Source organism: Manis javanica, chromosome 16 (assembly GCF_040802235.1).
Source record: "Manis javanica isolate MJ-LG chromosome 16, MJ_LKY, whole genome shotgun sequence".
In the NCBI taxonomy this organism is placed as follows: Eukaryota; Metazoa; Chordata; class Mammalia; order Pholidota; family Manidae; genus Manis; species Manis javanica.
In genome coordinates, this window is record NC_133171.1 from 69865380 (window position 1) to 69882972 (window position 17593).

General features: G+C 38.9%; 1 protein-coding gene across 1 annotated transcript in view; it reads left to right on the forward strand.

Moving 5' to 3' along the window:
- Window positions 1-17593, forward strand: part of LOC140846734 (bromodomain adjacent to zinc finger domain protein 2B-like) — a 118295-nt gene that overhangs the window by 23704 nt on the left and 76998 nt on the right. Inside the window, exon 4 of the mRNA XM_073224324.1 lies at window positions 9087-9220. The gene's annotated coding sequence lies outside the window, so the exon portion shown is untranslated. The remainder of the gene's footprint in view (window positions 1-9086; window positions 9221-17593) is intronic.

The following is a 17593-nucleotide window of genomic DNA, read 5'->3' on the forward strand; positions in this document are numbered from 1 at the left end:
GAATGTTGTACCACCCTTGCATCCCTGGGATGAACCCCACTTGGTCATGGTGTATGATCCTCTTACATTCTCCACAACCTTGCCAACGTTTGTTGTTGTTTGTCTTTTCAATGATGGCGATGCTTACTGGTGTGAAGTGATATCTCCTTGTGGTTTTATTTTGCATTTCTCTGATCATTAGCGATGTGTAGTATCTTTTCATGTGCCTGTTAGCCATCTGGATTTCTTCTTCAGAGAACTGTCTATTCAGCTCCTCTGCCCATTTTTTAATTGGATTGTTTGCTTTTTGTTTGTTGAGGTGCATGAGATCTTTATGTATTTTGGATGTCAACCCTTTACAGAACATGTTGTTATGAATATATTCTCCCATACTGTAGGGTGCCTTTTTGTTTTATTGATGGTGTCCTTTGCTGTACAGAAGCTTTTCAGTTGATATAGTCCCACTTGTTCATTTTTGCTTTTGTTTCCCTTACCCGGGGAGTTATGTTCATGAAGAAGTCGCTCATGTTTATGTCCAAGAGATTTTTGCCTGTGTTTTTTTCTAGGAGTTTTATGGTTTCATGACTTACATTCAGGTCTTTGATCCATTTCAAATTTACTTTTGTGTATGGGGTTAAACAGTGATCCAGTTTCATTCTCTTACATGTAGCTGTCCAGTTTTGCCAGCACCATCTGTTGAAGAGACTGTCATTTTCCCCATTGTTATGTCCATGGCTCCTTCATCCTATATTAATTGATCATGTATGTTTGGGTTAATGTCTGGAGTCTGTATTCTGTTCCACTGGTCTGTGGCTCTGTTCTTGTGCCAGTACCAAATTGTCTTGATTACTGTGGCTTTGTATAGTAGAGTTTGCAGTTGGGGAGCGAGATCACCCCTACTTTATTCTTCCTTCTCAGGATTGCTTTGGCTATTAGGGGTCTTTGGTGTTTCCATATGAATTTTTGAACTATTTGTTCCAGTTCATTGAAGAATGTTGTTGGTAATTTGATAGGGATTGCATCAAATCTGTATATTGCTTTAGGCAGGACAGCCATTTTGACGATATTAATTTCTCCTAGCCAAGAGCATGGGATGAGTTTCCATTTGCTAGTGTCCTCTTTAATTTCTCTTAAGAGTGTCTTATAGTTTTCAGGCTATAGGTCTTTCATTTCCTTAGTTAGGTTTATTCCTAGGTATTTTGTTCTTTTTGATGCAATTGTGAATGGAATTGTTCTTCTGATTTCTCTTTCTGTTAGTTCATTGTTGTTGTATAGGAAAGCCACAGATTTGTGTGTGTTAATTTTGTATCCTGCAACTTTGCTGAATTCCAGTATTAGTTCTAGTAGTTTTGGAGTGGAGTCTTTAGGGTTTTTTATGTACAATATCATGTCATCCGCAAATAATGACAGATTGACTTCTTCTTTACCAATCTGGATTCCTTGTATTTCTTTGTTTTGTCTAATTGCTGTGGGTAGGACCTCCAGTACTATGTTGAATAACAGTGGAAAGAGTGAGCATCCCTGTCTTGTTCCCGATCTCAGAGGAAAAGCTTTCAGCTTCTCGCTGTTCAGTATGATGTTAGCTGTGGGTTTGTCATATATGGCCTTTATTATGTTGAGGTACTTGCCCTCTATTCCCATTTTGAGAGTTTTTATCATGAATGGATGTTGACTTCTGTCGAATGCTTTTTCAGCATGTATGGAGATGATATTGTGCTTTTTGTCCTTCTTTTTTGTTGATGTGGTGGATGATGATGGATTTTTGAATGTTGTACCACCCTTGCGTCCCTGGGATAAATCCCACTTGGTCATGGTGTATGATCCTCTTGATGTATTTTTGAATTCAGTTTGCTAATATTTTGTTGAGTGTTTTTGCATCTACGTTCATCAGGGATATTGGTCTGTAGTTTTCTTTTTTGGTGGGGTCTTTGCCTGGTTTTGGGATTAGGGTGATGTTGGCTTCATAGAATGAGTTTGGGAGTATTCCCTCCTCTTCTATTTTTTGGAAAACTTTAAGGAGAATGGGTATTATGTCTTCCTTGTGTGTCTGATAATATTCCGAGAGAAATCCATCTGGTCCGGGGGTTTTGTTCTTTGGTAGTGTTTTGATTACCGCTTCAATTTCATTGCTGGTAATTGGTTTGTTTAGATTTTCTGTTTTTGGGTCAGTCTTGGAAGGTTGTATTTTTCTAGGAAGTTGTCCATTTCTCCTAGGTTTCCCAGCTTGTTAGCATATAGGTGTTCATAGTACTCTCTAATAATTCTTTGTTATTTCTGTGGGGTCCGTCGTGATTTCTCCTTTCTCGTTTCTGATTCTGTTGATTTGTGTTGACTCTCTTTTCCTCTTAATAAGTCTGGCTCTAGAGGCTTATCTATTTTGTTTATTTTCTCGAAGAACCAGCTATTGGTTTCATTGATTTTTGCTATTGTTTTATTCCTCTCAATTTTATTTATTCTCTGATCTTTATTATGTCCCTCCTTCTGCTGACCTTAGGCCTCATTTGTTCTTCTTTTTCCAATTTCAATAATTGTAACATTTTGATTTGGTCATTGATCCATTGATTATTTAAGAGCGTGTTGTTAAGCCTCCATGTGTGTGTCAGCCTTTTTGCTTTCTTTGTACAGTTTATTTCTAGTTTTCTGCCTTTGTGGTCTGAAAAATTGGTTGGGAGGATTTCAATCTTTTGGAATTTACTGAGGCTCTTTTTGTGGCCTGGTATGTGGTCTATTCTGGAGAATGTTCCATGTGCCCTTGAGAAGAATGTGTATCCTGTTGCTTTTGGATGTAGAGTTCTGTAGATGTCTATTAGGTCCATCTGTTCTAGTGTGTTGTTTAGTGCCTCCGTGTCCTTACTCATTTTCTGTCCGGTGTATCTATCCTTTGGAGTGAGTGGTGTGTTGAAGTCTCCTAAAATGTATGCATTGCATTCCATTTCCTCCTTTAGCTCTGTTACTATTTGTTTCACGTATGCTGGTGCTCTTGTATTGGGTGCATGTATATTTATAATGGTTATATCCTCTTGTTGGACTGACCCCTTTATCATTATGTAATGTCCTTCTTTATCTCTTGTTTCTTTGTTTGATGTCTATTTTGTCTGATACTAGTACTGCAACACCTGCTTTTTTCTCCCTGTTTGGATAGAATATGTTTTTCCATCCCTTGACTTTTAGTCTGTATGTCTATGGGTTTGATGTATGTCTCTTTTAAGTAGCATATAGATGAGTCTTGCTTTTTTTTTTATCCATTGTATTACTCTGTCTTTTGATTGGTGCATTCGGTCCATTTACATTTAGGGTGATTGTTTTAAGATACGTACTTACTGCCATTGCAGGCTTTAGATTCATGGTTACCAAAGGTTCAAGGTTAGGTTCTTTAGTATCTTACTGTCTATCTTAACTCACTTATTGAGATGTTATGAACACTCTCTGGTGATTCTTTATTTCTCTCCCTTGTTATTCCTCTCCCACCATTCTTTATATATTGCGTTTTTTATTCTGTGCCCCTTTGTGTTTCCTTTGACTGCTTTTGTGGGTAGTTGATTTTATTTTTTCACTTAGTTTGTATTTGGTTGGTCTGCTTTCTTTGCTGTGATTCTATTTTCTCTGGTGATATCTGTTTAGCCTTAGGAGTGCTGCCATCTTGAGCAGTCCCTCTAAAATACCCTGTAGAGGTGGTTTGTGGGAGGCAAATTCCCTCAACTTCTACTTGTCTGGGAATTGTTTACTCCCTCCTTCATATTTAAATGATAATCGTGCTGAATACAGTAATCTTGGTTCAAGGCCCTTCTGTTTCATTGTATTAAATATATTATGCCATTCTCTTCTCGCCTGTAAGGTTTCTGTTGAAAAGTCTGAGGATAGCCTGTTGGGATTTCCTTTGTAGGTGCCCTTTGTCCTTGTCTAGCTGCCTTTGAAACTCTCTCCTTGTCCTTGATCTTTTCAGTTTTATTTATTATGTGTCTTGGTGGTGTTGTCCTTGGGTCCCCTGTTTTGGGAGGACTGTGTACTTCCATGGTCTGATCAATCATTCCCACCCCCCCAATTACCTTCAAGTTGGGGGAAGTTTTCAGCAATTACTTCTTCAAATACACTTTCTATCCCTTTTTCTCTCTCTTCTTCTGGTACCCCTATAATGTGGATATTGTTCCTTTTGGATTGGTAAAATACTTCTCTTAATATTGTTTCATTCCTGGAGATCCTTTTATCTCTCTCTGTGCCAGCTTCTATGCATTCTTGTTCTGTGGTTTCTATTTCATCAATGGCCTTTTGCATCTCATCCATTCTGTTTTCACATCTTTCCAGAGGTTGTTTCATTTTTGTAGTCTCCCTCCCTACTTTGTCTGTTAGCTCTTGCATTTTTCTCTGTAGCTCCATCAGCATGGTTATGACCTTTATTTTGAATTCTTTTTCAGGAAGATTGGTTAGATCTATCTCCCCAAGCGCCTTCTCAGGTTTTGTCTCTGTTAGTCTGGTCTGGATCAAATTCTTCTGACTTCATTGCCATAGAGGTAGTTTTGGGGAGTTGGTGCGTGTATCAGCTGGGAGAACATCCCGTCTTGCTAGTTTGTGGCCTTCCTGTCCTGTGAGAACAGCGACCCCTAGTGGCTTGTGCCGGGCAGCTGCACGCAGATGTGGCCTCTAAGTCTGGCCCGAGCGGCTGCTCTCGGTGTAGCCGGCCTCAGGTTGCTGCTCCACTATGGCAGAGCTTCACCGGAGGGGGAACGGGCCGGAGGCTGTTTATTGCCCTGAGGGGACTCTTAAGTCCTGCTGCCACCCAGGGGATTAGGGTGCCCAGAGTTCCCCGTGATTCCCAGCTGCTGTGCTGAGCATGCCGGGACGCTTCTGTCCAGCTGTGAGGCCCCTGTCCCTTACAGACTTTCAAAAAGCACTTGCTTTTCTTTTGTCCCAGGGGCGCCAGCTGCACTCACCCACTCGCAGGTTTTACTGTTCTGTTTCCCTAGTGTCCAGCACACCACGCACTGTGTGTCTCCGCTCCCAGTGTGGATGTCTGGGCCTGGGTATTTAGGAAACCTGGGCTCCCTCTCCCTCCCCGCTCCGCCTCCTCTCCTCCCGCCAAGGAGCTGGGTGAGGGGCGCACTCGGGTCCCACCGGGCCCTGGTTTGTATCTTACCCCCTTCGTGAGGTGCTACGGTGCCGCACATGTAGATGTAGCCTGGCTGTTGTACTGTATCTTCTGGTCTCTCTTTTAGGAGTAGTTGCATTTGGTGTATTTTCAAAATCTTTATGGTTTTGGGAGGATACTTCTGCCGCCCTACTCACGTCTCCATCTTGAGTGAGTCCCCTCGTGGTTTTAATTTGCATTTGCCTGATGATTAGTGAAGTGATGTGGAGCATCTTTTCATGTGACTGTAAACCATCTGTATGCCCTCTTTGGAAAAATGTCTGTTCAGGTTCTCTGCCCATATTTTAATGGGTTCTTTGTTTTGTGGTATATTTATCCAATATATATTGGATATCCGCCCCTTATCAGATATATCACTTTCAGATATGTTTTTCCTTACAGTACGTTGCCTTTTCATTTTGTTGATGTTGTCCTTTCCTATACAGAAACGTTTTAGATCGATGAGCCTCCTCTTGTTTATTCTTTCTTTTGTTTCCTTTGCCTGGGGAGGTGTGTCGAGAAAAAATTTACTCTTGCTGATTTTCAAGAGATTCATGCCCATCTTTTCTTTAAAAAGCTTTGTGCTTTCATGCCTTTAGGTATTTAATCCATTTTGAATTAAGGTTTGTGCATGATGTTAGAGTGATGCAATACCATTCTCCTGCATGTAGGTGTCTGGTTTTCCCAGCACCATTTATTGAAGAGACTGTCTTTTCCCCATTGTATATTCTTGCCTCTTTTGTCATATTTTAACTGACCATATACGTGTGGGTTTATTTCTTAGTTATCTGTTCAGTTCCACTGATTCATATATTCTTGTGTCAGTAGCATACTGTTTAATTCACTGCAGCTTTGTAGTATAGCTCTTTACCCCCAGCATTGTTCTTCATTGTCAAGATTTCTTTGACTCTTCAGGGTCTTTTGAGGTTGCATATAAATTTTAGGATCTTTTCCTCTACTTGAGTGAAAAATGCCATTGGTTTTTTGATAGGGATTGCATTGAATCTATAGGTTGCTTTGGATGATATGGCCATTTTAACAATATTCATTCATCCTATCTAGAAGCATGGGATAGCCTTGCATTTATTTGTGTCTTCCTCAGTTTCTTTCATCAGTGTCTTAGTTTTGAGAGTACAGGACTTTATCTGCCTTGGTTGAATTTTATTCCCAGTGATTTTATCCTTTTTGAGGCAGTCATAAATGGGATTCTTTCTTAAATCTCTTCCTGGTAGTTCATTTGTCTGTGTAAATGTGGCAGATTTTTGCACATTGGTTTTGTTTGCTGTGACTTTTACTGAGTTCATTTATTAATTCTAGTAGTTTTTGATGCAGTTTGTAGGGTTTTCTCTATGCAGTATCATGTCACCTGTAAGTAGGGGAAATTTGACTTCTTCCTTACCAACTTGTATGCCTTTTACTTGTCTGGTTGCCATGGCTGGGACTTTGAGGACTATGTTTAATAAAAGTGGTGACAGTGGGCATTCTTGTCTTGTTTCTGACCTTAGAGGAAAAGCTTTCAGCTTTTTGCAATTCAGTGTGATGGCAGCTGTGAGTTTGTCATATATGGCCTCTGTTATGTTGATGTATGTTCCCTCTATGCACACTTTGTTGAGTTTTTAGCATAAAAGCATGTTGGGTTTTGTGATCCTTTTTAGGACCTATTGTGATGACGATAGTTTTTATCCTTCCTTTTGTTAATGGGATGTGTCACATTGATTTGCAGATATTTCACCCTCTTTGCATCCCTGGAATAAATCTACTTCTTCTTGGTTAATGAATTTGGTAATGTATTTTTTAATTCAGTTTGCTGGTAATTTTTTTGAGGATTTTCACAAATGTGTTCACCAAGGATGGTGGTGTCTTAGTGTTCCTTTTTTGTACTGTTTTTGTTGGATTTGGTATTGGGGTGATGCTGATCTAATAAAAAGGTGTGAAGTTTTCCTTCCTTTTCAAGGTTTAGAAGTGATTTCAGAAAGGTAAATATTAACTGTACTTTAAATCTTTGGTGGAAGTAATTTTGAAAACCATCTGTTCCTTGACTTTGTAAGGATTGTTTTTTTTTTGTTTTTTTTGTTTTGATTATCAGTGCAGTTCATTACTGTCAATCTGTCAGTAGAGATTTTCTATTTCTTCTGTCTGGTTCAGTTTTGGAATATTGTGCATTTCCAGGAGGTTTTTATAACAGCTTCTTGTAGTCCTTTGTGTTTCTGTTGTGTCAGTTGTCACTTTCATTTCTGACCTGAGTTGTCTGTTCATTTACACATGGCTGTCCTTTTGCCTCGTCTCCATTTGTTGATGGTGGTGAACTCTAAATAAGAAAATGGAAGAATAAACTCTAAAGGCCCTGTTTTCTGTGTGGAAGTGCTTTCATTTCTTTGGCGAGGTTCAATCTCATTTATTTGTGTGTATTTATGTATTTATTTTTATTTTATTCATCAGGAGAAAAGAAATGCAGTTGATAGTGTGGCTTGACATTTAAATCAGAAGGTTTCATCTAAACACACTTGCCCAGTAGAAGGGTGAATGACCTGGGGAAACCTCTGGTAGGTGTTTGTTCTAGACATCAACATCAAGACAGCTGGGTTTTTTAAATGGAGGGGTCAAGCACACGTTTGGTTTTGACTGGTAAAGCAGATGATTCGAACTAGTTGAGTTTTAGGTGTTTGAAAATATTCAGGCTAATGAGGACAGGTTTACAGATCAGGTAATACTGTAGAATGGAAAAGCAATTTGTCCACTTAATCTAGTGCAGTTTTATAACTATCTAATATGTAAGTTGCTTGCTTCCTGAAATTGGAGTTACATGCTTGGCAAGTCTGTTATCCACTTGTAGCCAGGAGGATCCTTGTTGTTGGAGCACAGATAACAAACAGGGCAACTAAAAAGACGTGTTCTGTTATTTTTTTTCTAGAAGTTTGGTAGTTAGTTTGATGATTTTTTAATAGCAAGGCAAAATCTAATTTCTCAGTCATCTTCTGGATCCATTAGGATGAAACTGCTGCTTTGGACAGTTACCATGAAGTCTCAGTCAAGGGCTGTCAAGTTCTGTTTCTTCAGTGGTTTCTATCAGGGCAGAGAAGGTGGTGTCAGTGCTTTTGTGGTTAGGAGACTTGTTTTGGGTCATTCTGATGCCGGGGTTCTGTTCACAAAGCCGAAGAATGAGCTTCATAAACACTCAAGGTAGGAGAGCAAGGTACAGGCTTTTATTTAGAGATAAAGTAAAAGGACAGAGCTCCTGGCTCACACCAGGAGGGGACAAGAGAGTCCCTGTGTGTATTCATTTTAAATATGTTCCTTTGATTATTGTAGCTTGAAATTTTAACATTCGAGTTCACCTTTTTCTTTATCATTATATAGATGAACAGGTATTCAAATGAGTTGTCAATTCCTGCAATATAGTGTGGTAAGGTTATTGTTGGGATTACTTGGGGTCTCTAAGTCCATTTGAGGAAAATGGACATCTTAGTAATGGAATTTTGATCATGGACAGTATATCTCAGTTGTTTTGTTTTTTTCTTTCATTGCTGTCAAAAATGTTTCACATGTTTTTCCCCAGAGATCTACAAGTATTTTGTTGCATTTATATTTGAGCATTTGTATTTTTGCATTTTTTAGTTTTGGTGTATATAAATGATACTGTTTCTTACATATTCCAATCATGTTAATGGTTGACTGAAAATCAGAAATTTTTATGTTCACTTTGATCTTAAGTTTATGGTATATGTGTAAAATCCCATCTGGGCACAGAAAGAACATCAGGCTCCATTTCTGTTTGAACTTAACCATGTATTTTCACTGAATAATTATGTATTGGATTTGAGCCCTTTACCAGGACTTCTAACAAGGGGCCCAACCATCAGTAGTGGCTATGTTTGAGCTATGGGATGCTGAACCTGCCTTTTCTGGCACGCATTGAGCACGTGTGCTCCTCCTGTGCACTCTGGTACGTTTGCTAGAGTGAAGACTTGAGCTTTTGTATCTGCAGGACCCAGGAGGCTGGGCTGCAACTTTGGGATGACTTGGAGCGCAGTCCACCAGGAGGAAAATGCGTCCTGCGTGGGGTCCTGACACCTGCAGATGGGGCTTTGCCATGATTTCTTCTGGATGTTTCTGTAAGGAGTGAGTACAGAACCTGCCATTTTCTATCATATACCTAAATGCTTTTCTTTATTAAATTCTCACATAGTATTGTAACATTTTTTTTACGTGTGTTGCATAAAATTTCTTAGAAAGGTAAATAGGACTGATTTTATCTATACAAAAAAACTGTTACGAAAGACCAGAATTAGATTATATAATACCTCCAAGGTCTGGGGCATAGTGTGTGCCCAGAAAGAAGAATATTTTGTGAATTTAAAATGCTTTATGGAAACAGATCAAGTGAGGAATGAGCCAGCTCTTAGAGCTTTGTGCCCTTCTGTGAATCATCTTTAAAGATCGGACCCTGCAATAATTAATGTGCAATGTTCCTCATTCACTGAGGGTTTCTAAGGATTAACTTTATATTGTTCTGTATCATTTTGATTCAGGATTGTTTCTGTAGAGAAATCCCACTTCAGCATCATATACACAGTCATAAAATTCATATAAAGAAATGGGACCAGCCTGTCTTCCCTGCAACCTGAGGCAAAGAGAAAAAAGTCACACCCTAGCAAGTCCCTTCACTCACCTGTATTGTTACTTTTCCAACATTAAAGTGATTGAGATCCACGGAAAAGTGGAAGTTTAAGTACATTAAAATTCAGAACATTATTTTGAGTTCTACTACTTTATTGATGCCAAACCAGAATTTAGTATGCTTTAATGTCCCTAGCTTTCAAAAAGCTAACTTATCAGTATGTTAATATCCCTTGTAGCTTGTCATTTTCAAACTGGATTATCATTGTGCTTGATGATTTCTCCTGAATTAGTGTTGAACATAATTTTTAAAAATTATCTTCATCTACTAATATGTTCTTTGCCAGACCTCTGTGTGAATGTATTTGTTAAAACATGCATAAATTAACCAAGGGAACATCTATCTATTTTGATACATGATTAGAGTGAGCAGATTTCATGAATCAGGTTTGGAAGATCAAAATATGATGATGTCTTTTCTCTTCATGCCACTTACTGCATGCTGCTTAAAACCATCTAAGGTGAAGTTGTTACCAAATGAAACAAACCTGTTTCCACTCAGCCAACATACAGCAAAGCCAAACACTGACCTGAGCAGTGAAACCAATCCCTGACTTTGAGATGTGGTTTTTTTTGACATTGCGTAAGAAGGTGGGCGTTCCCCAAGCAAGGAGAATGGATAGCTAAAGCTTAAAGCTCTGCACTCACTATTGGCTTCTAAACAAGGGCTTATAAAGGTTATGGGAAAGGGTTGCAGGATGTGTGATGAGCTTGTGGCATTGTTCTGACGGGTCTGTGATGAGGTGACAGGGGACTGTTTGATGAGTGTTAGCTGTCAGCCTTCTGGCTTCACCAAGGCTAGAGTCCACGTGCTCCTCATTGTCAGGAGGTGGCTCATCTGGTGGAGCCTAAATTCCTGTAAAACAAGTCAAGGATACATGAGTCAAGAGTCTGTCTGTGGCCTTGAGGGGGAAATCAGAGTCCTGGGCCATTTTAGTTTGCTTTATCTTGGTTTGCAAACTCCCATTTTCTTTAATCTGAACGTACACATTCTGATTCTCATACTGTGGGTCATAATTGATGGACCCAGTCTTCTGTATCAATGAGATGTCTGAGGGCCTTTATTAGACAGGGAATGCCTGCACAGGTACAAAACATCTTTAGGACTGAAATCACTGCAACGCTTAAGAGCCAAAACATTGGCTGCTTTTTCCAAATGAGATGCATTTATGGAAAACAGATTTTCTCAGGTTCCAAGTAGAAAATCTGAAGGTACTTCACTTTTGTGTATCTTGATTTCTGAGATAATAGTGAGATGTTTCTAATCTCCTTCCTTTTTTTATGTGCTTCCTTCTTGTAATAATGGAAAATTCAAGTTTCTTTTTAGCATGCTCATTCCTTTACTTTTTTGGTCTATTTTGAGCTTCAGAAAAAAATGTACATAAACCTTGCTTTAGCTTTACATTCCTCTAATATACTTTCTACCTAATGTTCTTTCTTGGTTAGCTAGACGACAGGCATTCTAATAAGCATGAGGAATTACATATTGTCCTGGTTTTTCACTAGAGCTGTTTTTTAACCATTTGCTTATGATTCATATGATCATCTCATCATGATCAATTGCATTAAATTTGAGAGTCTATCTGTGCCAGCGTGCTTCTGAGTTTAGCACTATGTATTTTATGTGTTACAACTCCTGAGGAAGTTTTCTTAATTACTTAAGGAATCTGAAATTTTCTGGACTATTAACGGGTTTTGTTTTACTTTCTCATTACTATTGTCAAAAATTTTTATTTTACAAGGCATGTAAAATAGCATGCTGTAGGTTTTACTTCTTCTGAATTGTTTTCATGGAGGAAGCCTGACACAGATTCACACACAGGGGAAGTAGGTGTACATTCAGGGGATTGTCTGCTGGAATTGTGGACAGTATCTGACCATGGAATTCAGATGCTTTTTACCGATGCTTCTATTAATTCTCATAATGGTTAATTTTCTATGACATTGGAATAATTGAAATTCTCTTAAATATTTAAAGAGTGTATGTATTATATCTCACAATGTAATATTTCAAGTGCACATATTTGTACTAAAGCCAGAAATATTTTCAATTTACTGTTTTTGATTTTCAAATTCATAAAGTATATCCATGTGCTTTATTAAAGTTTTACATTCATACAACATACTTCCAAATTTATATCCTCTCATTGTGTTTTTAAAAACGAGTGAACTAATAATCATGCTGATTGATTAAATTGTCAGTTTTCAGGAGAGTCTTAAAATTGTCAGGAGACACCTAAAATTTATTTCTAGTCTCTCAATTCCACAGTGCTAATTTTCATACAATTTAATAATATTTTGTATCAAGATTTGGATTCAGCACAGTGTATATTCTCCTTTGATATTCCATATATTAACGTTTGAGTCATGTTAACCTGTGTCACAGTGCACCAATAACATGTAGTCCCCTACGGCAGCACAGGGGATGGTCTCTTCATCACATAGCCCACATACCTCTGCACCATAAATTCCCCGCAAGGTCACGTTGCTCCTTCCTGCCGCTTACCCGGTAATTTGTCCTAAGAGAATCCCACCCCAGCAGAGCCGGAGTGGTGATTCTCTCTCTCTCTAGTCCCCTCTCTTCATGTTGCTGGGTCATACCTGCAGGGACAGACTCAGAGCAGTACCACGCAAGAAGCAAAATGACAGCTGAGACCCCAGCTTCCGCCCTCCGTCAGCCTCGTGGAGAGGACTGGATGCAGTAGTTCAGGGGCACCATGGGCCTTAATGGGGGGAGTGGCGGTAAGAGGGAATGCCCTTGTCCCTGTCCTGTGCCCTGTGGCAAGGATTAGAGAATTTTCATAGTAGCCAGGTAAGGAAAGGCATCATGATAGAAAAAGGGGCTTAAAGTTCGCAGTGTTTCCCCAGGCTCCACAAATTATCCTTCACACTGTAGGTACAGTAACATTAATACAATACTCATGTACTGCCTTCTAAATGTTCAGTTTCTTACAAGGTTGATTAGCTTTAGCTTTACAACTTGGTTCATCTCTGGTAAATCAAGCTCTTCATCTGTAACATTTTGCAGTCAGATCGACTTAATGGCATAGTATGAACACAGTCATTTAGAAGAGTGTTTTCAGATAATTTCAGACTTACAGAAAACCTGCAATATCCCTGATATTCCTTCATTCAGATTTTCCAGTGGTCACTGCACCACTATATTTGCACCATCATAGAAAATTGTCCACTGTATTTTTCCAATTAGAGGCACAATTTACCACAGAAATACTACATGACCCACATTAGGAAATTAAAATTGTTGATAATTCTCACCTGCAGACCAGCTTTAAATATCAGCAAGTGCATCAACTATGAGAAAAATATGTCTGCATTCTGGTCCATAGACTTTCTGTCATTTTTATGACCTCAGTTGGGTTAAAGTCCAAAGTTCTCCAACATCATTATGTGTAGGCTCAAGAGTCCTTGTCTTCGGGTTAAAGTCCAAAGTTCTCCAACATCATTATGTGTAGGCTCAAGAGTCCTTGTCTTCTTGGCCTTAGAGGGGAAGCTTTCAATGTTTCACTGCTGAGTATAATGTTTACTGTAGGTTTGTTGTATAGGGACATTATCATGCTGAGGTTGTTCCTTCTCTGCTGTTTCTTGCAGGTTTTTGTGGTGAAAGTATATTGTATTTTGTAGCATGCTTATTCTGACTCTACTGAGATGATGTGATTTTTTTCATTTACTTCTACTAATCTCATATGATTTGCATATTGAACCATCCTTGCCTTCTTGGGATAAGTGTCAGCTGGTCATGTGGGAAATCATTTAATGTGACCTTGAATTTGGTTACCTAATATTTTTAGAAAATGCTCATCTATTTTTTTATTATTATTTTTTATTAAGGTATCATTGATATATAGTCTTATGAATGTTTCACATGAGCAACAGTGTGGTTACTACATTCCCCCTTATTATCAAGTCCACAACACAAACCCCATTACAGGTGCTGTGCATCAGCATAGTAAGAATTTTGCATCTATTTTCAATAAGAATATTGGTCTGCAGTTGTGTTTTTTCATGACATCCTAATCTGGATTGATACCAGGGTAATGGTGGCCTCATAGCATGAGCTTGGAAGTACTCTGTTTTTTGGAAGATTTTGAGAAAGATTGACATTAATTCGTTAAGAGTTAGGTAGAATTCTCCAGTGAAGCTCTCCAATTACCGGAATCTCTTGTAGAGGAAGTGTTCTCTGTCTTTTTTTTCATTCATTTATTCTTTCATGAAATATTTATTTTAATTTGGTATCATTAATATACAATCACATGAGCAACATTGTGCTTACTAGATTCCCCCCATTATCACATCCCCACCACATACCACCTTACAGTCACTGTCCATCAGCGTACTAAGATGCTGTAGAGTCACTACTTCTCTTCTCTGTGCTATACTGCCTTCCTCGTTTCCCCGACTGTGTTATGGGTACTAATCATAATGCCCATTATTCCCCTTCTCCCTACCTTCCCACCCACTCTCACCAGTCCCTTTCCCTTTGGTAACTATTAGTCCAGTCTTGGGTTCTGTGAGTCTGCTGCTGTTATGTTCCTTCAATTTTTGCTTGGTTGTTAACACTGCACAGATGAGTGAAATCATTTGGTACTTGTCTTTCTCGACCTGACTTATGTCACTGAGCATAATACCCTCTAGCTCCATCGTGTTGTTGCAAATGGTGGGATTTGCTTCTTTCTTATGGTTGAATAGTATTCTATTGTGTATATGTACCACCTCTTCTTTATCCATTCATCTACTAATGGGCACTTAGTTTGCTTCCATTTCTTGGCTATTGTAAATAGTGCTGCAATAAACATGGGGGCAGGAGTTGCATATGTCTTTTTGAATGTGAGAATTTGTTTTCTTTGTGTAAATTCCTAGGAGTGGAATTCCCAGGTTACATGGTATCTCTATTTTGAGTGTTTTGAGGAACCTCCAATACTACTTTCCACAATGGTTGAATTAATTTACATTCCCACCAGCAGTGTAGGACTGTTCCTCTTTCTCCCCATCCTTGCCAGCATTTGTTGTTCCTAATCTTTTGATGTTGGCCACCCTAACTGGTATGGTGAATACCTTACTGTGGTTTTAATGTGTATTTCCCTGATAATTAGCAATGTGGAGCATCTTTTCATGTGCCTGATTGCCATTTGAATTTCTTCTTTGGAGAAGTGTCTGTTCATATCTTCCGCCTATTTTTTAAAAGGGTTATTTGCTTTTTGGGTGTTGAGATGTGTGAGTCATGTATTTTGGATGTTCCACCCCTTGTCGGATATGTCATTTACAAATATATTCTCCCATACTGTAGGATGCATTTTTGTTCTGCTGATGGTATCTATCCTTTGCTGTACAGAAGCTTTTTAATATGATGTAGTCCCATTTGTTCATTTTTTATTTTGTTTCCCTTGCTTGAGGAGGTGAGTTCAGGAAAAAATTGCTCATGTTTATATTCAAGAGATTTTCGCCTATGTGATCTTCTTAAGAGTTTTATGGTTTCATGACTTACATTCAGGCCTTTGATCCATTTTGAGTTTGCTTTTGTGTGTGGGATTAGACAACAATCCAGGTTCATTCTCTTGCATGTAGCTGTCCAGTTTTGCCAACACCAGTTGTTGAAAAGGTTGTCATTTCCCCATTGTGTATCCATGGCTCCTTAATTTTATATTAATTGACCATATATGCTTGGGTTAATATCTGGGTTCTCTAGTCTGTTCCATTGGTCTATGGGTCTGTTCTTGTGCCAGTACCAAATTGTCTTAATTACTGTGGCCTTGTAGTAGAGCTTGAAGTCGGGGAGCATGATCCCCCCAACCCTCCACTTTATTCTTCGTTCTCAGGATTGCTTTGACTATTTGGGTTCCCTATGGTTCCATACAAATTGTACAACTATTTGAAGACTGCTGTTGGTATTTTGATAGGGATTGCATTGAATCTGTCGATTGCGTTAGGCAAGATGGCCGTTTTGACAGTATTAGTTCTTCGTATCCATGAGCACAGGATGTGTTTCCTTCCATTTGTTGGTATCTTCTTTAATTTCTCTCATGAGTATCTTGTAGTTTCAGAATAGATGTCTTTTACTTCTTGGTTAGGTTTATTCCTAGGTATTTTCTTCTTTTTGATGTAAATGTGAAAGGAATTGTTTTCCTGATTTCTATTTCTGCTCATTTATAGTTAGTGCATAGGAATGCAAGAGATTTCTGTGTATTAGTTTTGTATCCTGCAACTTTGCTGAATGCAGATATTAGATCCAGCAGTTTTGAAGTGGATTATTTAGGGCTTTTTATGTACAATATCATGTCATCTGCAAACAACTTCTCCCTTACCAATCTGGATGCCCTTTATTTCTTTGTGGTGTCTAATTGCTGTGGCAAGGACCTCCATAACTCTGTTGAATAAAAGTGAGAAGAGTGGGACTTCTTGTCTTGTTCCCGATCTTAAAAGGAAAGACTTTCAGCTTGTCGCAGTTAAGTATGATGCTGGCCGTGGGTTTGTCATATATGGCCTTTATTATGTTGAGGTACTTGCCCGCTATACCCTTTTTGTTGAGAGTTTGTATCATGAATGGATGTTGAATTTTGTCGAATGCTTTTTCAATGTCCATGGAGATGATCATGTGGTTTTTGTCCTTTTTGTTGCTGGATTTTTTTCTAATATTGTACCATCCTTGAATCCCTGGAATAAATGCTACTTGATCATGGTGGATGATCTTTTTGAAAATAGTTTTGAATTCGGTTTGCTAATATTTTGTTGAGTATTTTTGCATCTATGTTCATCAGGGATAGTGGTGTGTAATTTTTTCTGTGGTGTCTCTGCCTGGTTTTGGTATTAGAGTGATGCTGGTGTCACAGAATGAGTTTGGAAGTGTTCCCTCCTCTTCTACTTTTTGGAAAACTAAGGAGGATGGGTGTTAGGTCTTCTTTAAATGTTTCATTAAATTAAGCAGTTTAGGCATCTGATCCAGGGGTTTTGTTCTTTAGGTAGTTTTTTGATTACCAGTTCAGTTTCATTCCTGGTAATTGGTCTGTTCAGATTTTCTGTTTTTCTTGAGTCAGCCGTGGAAAGTTGTATTTTTCTAGAAAGTTGTCTGTTTCTTCTAGGTTATCCAATTTGTTAGCATATATTTTTTCATAGTATTCTATCATCATTCTTTGTATTTCTGTGGTGCCCATAGTGATTCTTCCTTTATCATTTCTGATTCTGCTTACTTGTGTAGACTCCTTTTTTTCTTGTTAAGTCTGGCTAGGGACTTATCTATTTTGTTTATTTTCTCTAAGAAACAGCTCCCACTTCCATTGATTCTTTCTATTGTTTTATCCTTCTCGATTTTATGTATTTGTGCTCTAATTTTATGTCCCCCCTTCTGCTGACTTTGGCCCTCATTTGTTCTTTTTCTAGTTTCACTGTGAGTTTAGACTGTTTATATGGGATTGTCCCTCTTTTCTGAGGTAGGCCTGTGTTGCAGTATACTTCCCTCTTAGGACGGCCTTTGCTGAGTCCCACAGAGAGTGTCAGAACAGACTCCTGTAAGTGTCTGGCCAGCTAGGCTGAGGGACGGCAAGAAAAATGGCCCCCCGCAGCCCCTCTTCCCCTGGATACATCTCCAGGATATCCCATCCCTCTGACACACATCCCAGTGTTAATTTATAAATCACATATAATTTAGGTGCTTTGCAAACTGCTGGGTCTCAGATGGGTCATCAGCACTCCCACCCTCCAGGAACAGAGGCCAGGCCTCCGCAAGTCCTCTGGCTGTCCCAGAGTTAAGCACACTGATCCTCAAAGCCAGATGGCTCATCCCCGGGGTGGCCCTAGTGTAGG